An 8,742-nucleotide genomic window follows, 5' to 3' on the forward strand; every position below is an offset into this window, starting at 1 on the left:
ATACTTTTTTTAAAAGAATGGTTTTTTTTTTTATTTTCTCTTTCCCTCTCCCCCCACTCCAGCTCAGGTCTTGCACATAACAATTGTTTAATATTTGTTGTCTGGCTTCAGTAGAGAAATGGTTATCAAGGGGGAAAATTTTCCTCACAGACCCGAGGGTCTGATTGACCCTTGGGAGGAGACATGGGAAGGGGTGGGTGAGGATCAGAGGCGGCCCCCTTTTTCCTGACCGTTTCTCAGAGTGTTTTTCTCATTCCCTTTATTACTGGGGATGAAAAGGAAGGAAGGAGGTGGTGGGGCTGTGCCTTACAGGGCTTCTGCAAAGATCGATACTTTCTGTTTACAGATTATTTCCTTTCTGTTTTTGTAGAGTTCGTACAAAGGAAAAAAGGAAGTAAAGAGAGCAATAACCCGAGACTCGCAGCTGGGGAGAAGTCAATGTGAATTAAGTGAATTTGTTGACCAGATTTTTGGACTAGCTAGCACACTGCTCTGTGTTCCCCAATATCAGTTTCTTTTTTCTCTTTACTCATGTGACCCCACCTGTCTTATTAAACAAAGCAAACAAGCAAACAAACACCCGTCAACCCACTTGTCTGCAATGGTAGCTATTTTTGAGTTGCACCGCGTGAGTTGCGCCGCGTGTTTGCATGCCGTCACGTGGCCCTAGTAGATGTAGTTTACCACCATTATGCAATAAGTCTTTCGCTTCTTCAGAAACACGGAGTCTATTTTTGCAGTTCCCACTCCCTGTGCTGAATGTAGAAGCCCCAGAAGGAGCGTGTGAAAGTAAGGATTTCTGCTCCTGCACACTCCCTCCCAGGGCTGCGCAGTGCACTTCCTTCTGCACGGGCCTGCAGGTGGCCTGGGTGCTGGAAGCTTCTTTAACTTACACTTGGCTTGGCTTTCCTAATTAGAACATGCTCTTTGTCTCCTTGACCCAAGGGACATCAAAGTTTGAATTCCTGTGTCGTAGGAAACCATCCATTTCTCCCTCCTCTTTTTCTGTCCTTCGTTTCCTGAGGGTGAAAACCAAACTTACTTTTATTCCACCGGCTACAGTGGTCTTTCGCAATGAGGTGTGTGCATATGTGTGCATGTACATGTACATGTTTGTGGGGTACACATGGCTATGTATGTATACATATGGAGGCCAGAGGTTAGCATCAGATGTATCAGGTGTCTTCTTTAGCCACCGTTTGTCTTAATTTCTGACACAGATCTGTCAGTGAGCCTAGAGTTTCATCAATTCAACTAGACAGGCTGGAGTGGGCCCCAGCTTCATCGTGTCTCTGATGCCCCAGCATTGCTATATTATATTATATTGTATTATATTGTATTATATTATATTATATTATATGTGCATGCTGCCACACCCAGCTTCCTACATGGATTCTTGGGACCCAGACCCTGGTCTTCATGCTTGCACAAAAGCACTTTACTGAGACATTTCTCCAACCTCTCATTGAGATGTTTTTGATTGATGACAGATTCAGAAACTGAACCTATTTCTGAAAGAAAAAAGGCAATTTTTGGTAAGTGTTTCTACATTACCTCACATTACTACATTGTGTTTCTTTAAACCTCCTTAAGAAACCTGAAGGCCTGTGATTAAAATAATGGAGACACAGTCCTTCTAAGGCTTCCACCATCCTTCTGACTTACATGGGGGCTTAAATCTTAGTCTATGCCTTATGAGTCTCCATCTAGAAAAAAAAAGATAGTGCTGGATTTCCAAGTAGGTTGTGACCTGACATAAATTCCTAAGCACAGTACTGTTCTTTGTCTCCCTGAAGTTAGAAAGAAGACATCGATTTAGGAGGAGGAGTGTACACCTGACCATGACCTCTGGCTGTGACCCTTTGTGGACAGCCATAGTACCATCTCCGTGTTAAAATCCTGTTTTGCAGTTTCAAATGTCTGGGTGTGTTTTTCTGCACCCTGTGGCATGCTGAGCACTGGCTAGGCATTTTTCTGAGCATTCTGGCAATTCTCAAAGAGGAGGCTGCAATACAAATTGTGTCTCTTGATGTCTGCTAATCTAGCTTTGTTTGTCTGTTGTCGCTTCCAGGCTCTCTCCTTCCCCTGATGCCTGTCCAGAATGTTCCACGTATGTCGCTTAAAAGATTTTAATAGCTGCAACCCACATATTAATGAGAAACAGGTTAAGCTGAGTTTAATTGTTAATGACATATCCATTTTGACGGTGATCAATATAAGCACATTAGTGTATCGTTTCCGTTTCCTTCTTCATGCTCTGTCTTGGAAATCCAGCGTCTAGTCTTCTCTTGCGGCAACGTCTCAGTTCAGGCCAGGTGCATTTGACATTTGAGGAGCTGTGTGCAGGGGCACCTTCCTCATTGGCAGCATCCACACAGAGCATGTCTGTCACTGTGGGAAAGTTCTGTTGGACAGCACACATGAAGGACTGTTATCTAGAACTGTGACCTTGTGAGGAGGGCATCGCCTGTCATCCTCACTTCCCAGAGAGCCTCAGGACAGTATCTTTCCAGGCGGTAGAATAACAGAAAATCTTATTTCTCACTGTTTGGACCGGTTTCTCTCCAGGACTCAAACTGCACTAAAGTCCAGGAAAGTGGGCTCGCAGCCACTGCCCCTACCATGCCAGGGCCTAGCTGCCCCCGGAGCACATGGATTGCCCCCGTTGCTCCCTTGTGATGCCATTAAAGGAATCAATTCTTTATGTCCCCAAACCTCTTCTAAAAGGGATTGGCTTTGCATCAATTCTCAAAGGTATGCAAAGGTATGGTGGGCTGAGAGACAGCAATCCAGAATGAAGCTCTGATGGCAACATTTGCTCGAGTCTGGGGTAAGAACACTCGTACCATGGTCAGTGTAAAGTCTCCTAACACAGAGGTGGGAAGAGAGCCCTCAGTCTCTTAGGAGATGGCGCCAACTCATTGCTAGAGCAAAATGGGGAAATACATGTGAACTTCACTTTTCCATTTCCGGGAACTGATGGACTATGTTGTCCAATATCCTTCAAATGCATAGGAGAGAAATCTGGAAGTCTAGGTGTATTCCATAACAACGTCATGATAGACATAGACAAATTCAGTAAGAATCCTTACAGTTACACGTAAAGGCAATATAAATGATAGTAAACATATTATTCTTACATTCTACATCCATAATTAAAAAGAAAAAGCTAATCAATATTGTCCTGTTTAAATATAGCTGAAAATGAGATCAGCTTTCATTACCACCTCTTCTTCAGGTCAGTTGACAAGTACACTATTGCTAAAAAAGAAAGAGAGAGGGGGGAGGGAGGGAGGGAGGGAGGGAGGGAGAGGAAGGAGGAGGGAGGGAAGAATATCTACTATAGAAATGGCTTGAAAATATATCTGAATTTCTCATTGGCCCATGTGTAGTATAGGCCACCACAAATGTGAAGCAGAGTGTAGATTGTAAGTTATGAGGTTTACCCTACCATGATATCGTGGGTAAACTTCTATAACTACATTCAGAAAAGGCGCCGTACCAATCTTACACTATGTGCCCGCCGACAGGCCAGACAAGATAGGTTCAATAATTCAATAGTGGAAAGTGTGTTATGGGAACAACCAACTGCTTCTGATTGGATCTGGTACCAGACAGGAAAGAATTCACGTCTGACACCATAATCGTGGTCAAAAGGGAGGCTGGGGCCCTAGCAGGGAAGTTGCTGCTCTTAGTTTGCTAAATAGAGATGTTATATTCCACACGCTGCTGTGTTTGTGTACATAGATTAGTGTTCTTTTCCTTTTCCTTTTCCTTTTCCTTTCTTTAGTTTTTCAAGACAGGGTTTCACTGTGTAGTCCTGGCTGTCCTGGAACTAGCTCTGTAGACCAGGCTGGCCTTGAACTCACAGAGATCCACCTGCCTCTGCCTCCCTAGTACTGCCATTAAAGGCATGCGCCACCAACGCCCAGCTACTTGTGTTTGTTTTAAGGCATAGCGCTGTACAAGCACAACTGTGGCATTACCTGGCGTGCATGCTCCTCCTGCATCTTACACACCGTATATAACAGATGTCTTAGAAGTGTAGCGCAAGGTGACCTCTTAGGGTGCCACGGTGCTGTGGCTCCGAAAGCTGTCATTATCTCAGCCAGGTTAGTGCTCCCCGCGGAAATTTCAAGATTGATACACCTTGCGGTGATACTTGTCAATCAAGATGAGTGAAACTAATGGATCATCTAGCCAGACTGATTCGTGGGTCTCTCATTACAGATCAACTTGGCTCGAGACTTCTATTCTGAAATTGTACTCGCTCCTGGAACGTGCTTACTCGTCAGGCGGCGGGAAGATCTGATCAAAAATTTAAATGAACGCATTCTGCATATAATATTTTGTCTCTTACAACTAAGTGTGGTAAATAGGTTGAAATCTGCATATAAATCAGTTGTATTTGTCTACTTGTCTCTCTGGGGTTGCTGGGAAGGTGCTTTGGGTTCTATGCGAAATTTTGAAGAGATTGCTGAGCCTAAAAGAGGATATGGAATTATTTTATTATTTTTACAGAAACAAGTTCAAGCATTAGAGAGTAGGTCTTTCTTAATGTGGTTTAAATAATTTCAACCAGATGAACCGTTGTCAATAATTTGCATTTAAAACATAATTAATTATGTTCAGAGGCTTGCTATTATACCAGGAAATTAAGATACCATACATGTGGATAATAGGGAATTTCTCAATTGTCTTTTTTAATCCACTAGAAAGCCTGCACATCTATTTCCACCCGAGGAAAGAAAAACATTCTGCCTTGCTAAAGTAATGCCAGTCTTTGCTAGGATTAGAGTCTGTGGATGGTTTGTGGGATTTATGATTTCTCTTCTCAAATGAAAACCAGATGGGCTAAACCAACAGCAACAACAGTTGGGGGGGGGGGATGGCAAGAAAAGCCACACTCAGTAATTAAATTTGTTGTTACACCTTCTCTTGTTTAATGAGATAGGCGAGATAGTCAGAAACTTGATTTGCAAGATAATGTAACTCCCTGGCCCCCGATCTAACCCAATAAAAGTTCTCACTCTATTTTGTTCTGGAATAATTAGGTAACAATATGATAATCAGGTAGGTCTTTTATTAGAAACAGAAAAGTCTTACCCCTCCTCTCCCCACCCCCAGAAAAAACTTCCCTGAAATGTTCATACTGTTGCTCATTTCAGGGTAGCCATACTGACTTTATGTATACACTTAAGCAGAAACAAAGTTAGCGTCTGCCCTTTCCCGTAAGTATATTAGCAATCTCTGTGCAATCACTGATTATACATCTTAGTCATATTTGGTATTTTAGCACAAACACAAGGAATTAATTTACATCTTCCGATCTAGAGACTAGATACAGTTATGTTAATCACGCAGTAATTAGGAGCACCATATAAAAGAACTCCATGAAGGCGGTTCACCCGGAGTCCAAGATCCACCATCCGACGGCATTCCTGAGGGCTGAGGTAGGCTTTGCGCTCAGCTCTCTGCAAGTGCTTTGTCCCCCTCTCCAGAGACAGAGGCAGGGACGAGCCACGTGTCCAGGTTTGCATGGGCCGAAGTGGTTCCTAGTGAGGTTTGGATAGAGACCCGACACAGAATTCTCTGGAGTGCCTGGGCAAGTTGCCGGGGACCCGGGCATGATGTCGAGCTTATGAAGCTTATGGAGCCAAGGACTTAGGACCTTAAGAATAAAGAATTGAGAGGCGTCGTGGACACTGGCCAAACTCTTTCATTACAGATAAGGAAACAGTGACCCAAAGAACTAAGTGCCTTATCTTCTGTGTGTAGGGATGATAAGAATCTAGATAGAAATGATGAATTGGCCGTTTAAAGTGCTGATAGTGTTATTTAATTATGATAGTGTTTTCTAGCTGGATATAAACAAACCAGTACTTAGGTCTGGTTCTTTTCTCAAATGGGGTAAGAAAATGCATAGGAGTCAGTGAGCATCATAGCCATGGCTACGATGGGGATTAGGAATGTAATTCTAGTTGATTTCATTCAACACATACTAATCTGGGGTCTGTGAGCTAGCTATAGAGATAAGTGCTGGGGGAACAGTGACACCCAGAAAAGATGGCGTCCTTGACCTCAAGGCCATTATCAGGTTGTGGAAAAGACCGATAAATTCATGATTGCCACAATGAGAGGACTGTCAGGTACGGGTCACATAAGAGGGCACCCGGTGGAAGGGCCATCCGAGTTGGATATTGGGGAAATGTCAGAAGGAGAACAATGATCACGATAAAAGGAAGTTCCTGAGCCAAGCCCCGCCCTCTGCTAGCATCTGGAACTATGTACGTGGTTGTAACAGAGTCCTTCAACTCTCTCTACCTTCTTCCCTGCTCTTGCCCATCCGTGGAAGGCTTCCTGGCAGAGAGATGCATTGATGGGCAGCCTCCCCATGGCTGCCATTTGGCTTCAGCCAATGAGAACCCAAGGAAGAGAGATGGAGGGGAAGACATGGCAGGTCCACATCCTTGTAAACTGATTTCAGTTAGCTGGTGGTGGTCTAGGTCCCCTCTCTACCCAGATCTCTCTTCTAGCGTCCTTAAAATGGCTTCATCCCTTGAGTGATCACAGCTCATTGTCCTTGCTGTTCCCTGCTCTCCCGCCACTTTTTGTGCCCAGATCCTTTAAATTAGGCCCTCCTTGAATTTTCCCAATTTCTTGCGCAAGGATCCCCAAAGAGAAAGACACTATACTGAGTGGGGTTGATGGGAGTGGAGAGGCAGATGGAGAGAGAAGCGGGAAGGGGTTGAAAAATCTAGACTAGAAGAATCAGAACCAAGAGAATCTTGTAGGCATGGAAGGACTTGGGTCTTATTCATGGGCTAGAAAGGCATGTCAGGAGGGAAGTGACAAGATCTGATTTAGGTTTTTCAAGGATTCTCTGGCTGGGTGGAGGAGAGAGTGTGAGAAACAAGGGTAAGCACCACGTCTTAGCTCTGACGTGAGACTGGAAGGCTCAGAGTGGGAAGGAAGAGCAAGAAAAGGGTTCCAGGGGTGAAGGACACTGGATCTGAAAGATGGTGATGAGATTAACCCAGAGGGATACTGATGTGGCAATGAAGAGCTCTTCAGATGCAGCAAAGAGAGAGAGCTGTGTTGGGGGAGTGGTCTCTTCGTGGGGACATTGCCAGTGGGAATGATGCTGTGTGGGGAGACACCCCTAGGATGTGGGAGCTGTGTGGGGGAGTGGTCTCTTCGTGGGGACATTGCCAGTGGGAATGATGCTGTGTGGGGAGACACCCCTAGGATGTGGGAGCTGTGTGGGGGAGTGGTCTCTTCGTGGGGACATTGCCAGTGGGAATGATGCTGTGTGGGGAGACACCCCTAGGATGTGGGAGCTGTGTGGGGGAGTGGTCTCTTCGTGGGGACATTGCCAGTGGGAATGATGCTGTGTGGGGAGACACCCCTAGGATGTGGGAGCTATGTGGGGGAGTGGTCTCTTCGTGGGGACATTGCCAGTGGGAATGATGCTGTGTGGGGAGACACCCCCAGGCTGGACAGCACTGCTTTGCTGTTGAAATGCCAAGGGCTAAAATGTCATTACTAGAATAAATGTGAAGATAACAAGTCACTGCAAAATCCACCTTTGTATACCATTGTATTAGTTGTTGTCATGGAGTAGACATGGAAAGATTTTCTCAAGAATATTTTACCACCAGCATGTTCTTGGACTTCAAAAAAAAAAAAAAAAAAGTAAGACCCTGCTTCAACATTTCTCCCCAGGACTGTATCCCCTCCTTGTAAGAGTTTTCTTGAGATAATCACATCCCCTTTCTTCCTAGTTCACAATGCAATGCTTTCAATAAAGCATCTAGGTCTTTTGAGATACAGTATTGTTTTGTGATTCCCATCACCATATAATATGTCCCATTAAGACAATGTACACAGGAGCCAATGAACCTGGAATTTTGCAGGATAACTCAAACTTTACAGGTGATATTAACAAGTTAGAAAAGGGGGGAAATTAGGTCTATTGCACCCCAGAGATCACAGTCTTTCCCCTCTCCGTGCATAAAAGCAATGCGTTGCTCGGTCACTCTCATTCCGTCATTAGTATGGCCGTCGAGTATGTGTGTGTATATAATTAAGTACCCCCCTGTGGCTATTAAAGGATTCCAGGTTTCCGCAGGGTGTGTGTTTGGATCTTGAGTCATGAGACCATGAAAGAATCCCAGTAACCTCTGTGGTGTGCTGGATGTAGGTGTGTGGCATCTGCTCAGGGACCATTCAAAGCAAAGGTGGAGCAGATATGGACTCTGGCCAAAACCAGCCCACTACCTGTTTTGTAAATAAAGTTTTATTGGCACACAGCCACGGCCATTTATTCGCAGAGTGTCTATGGCTGTGTTAGCCCTGAAACAAGAGCTGAGTAGTGGCAGCAGAGATTGTAAACAGGCCACAATGTCTGACATATTCATTGTCTTGTGTTTTGTAGAAAGCACTCTGCTACCTCTTGATACAAAGGCAAACATTTGTTCCATGATGTAGACCATGTACATGATTATACACTGAATAAAAATGACATTAAATTCATCAAAGATTGTTTCAAGGCACAATAACTACATTACACAGAATGCCGAGGCTCTTGGAGTCACTTGACCTACTTAGGAATGTAATTCTTTCCCTTTTATACCCTACACCTGGTATCTTAAGCTCTTACTATTATTTAATTTCTTCAAGAAGTAAAATAAATAAATAAATCCGATAGCCACAAGTTTTACAAGCCCTCCTGAAACACAA

Source organism: Arvicola amphibius, chromosome 7 (assembly GCF_903992535.2).
Source record: "Arvicola amphibius chromosome 7, mArvAmp1.2, whole genome shotgun sequence".
In the NCBI taxonomy this organism is placed as follows: domain Eukaryota; kingdom Metazoa; phylum Chordata; class Mammalia; order Rodentia; family Cricetidae; genus Arvicola; species Arvicola amphibius.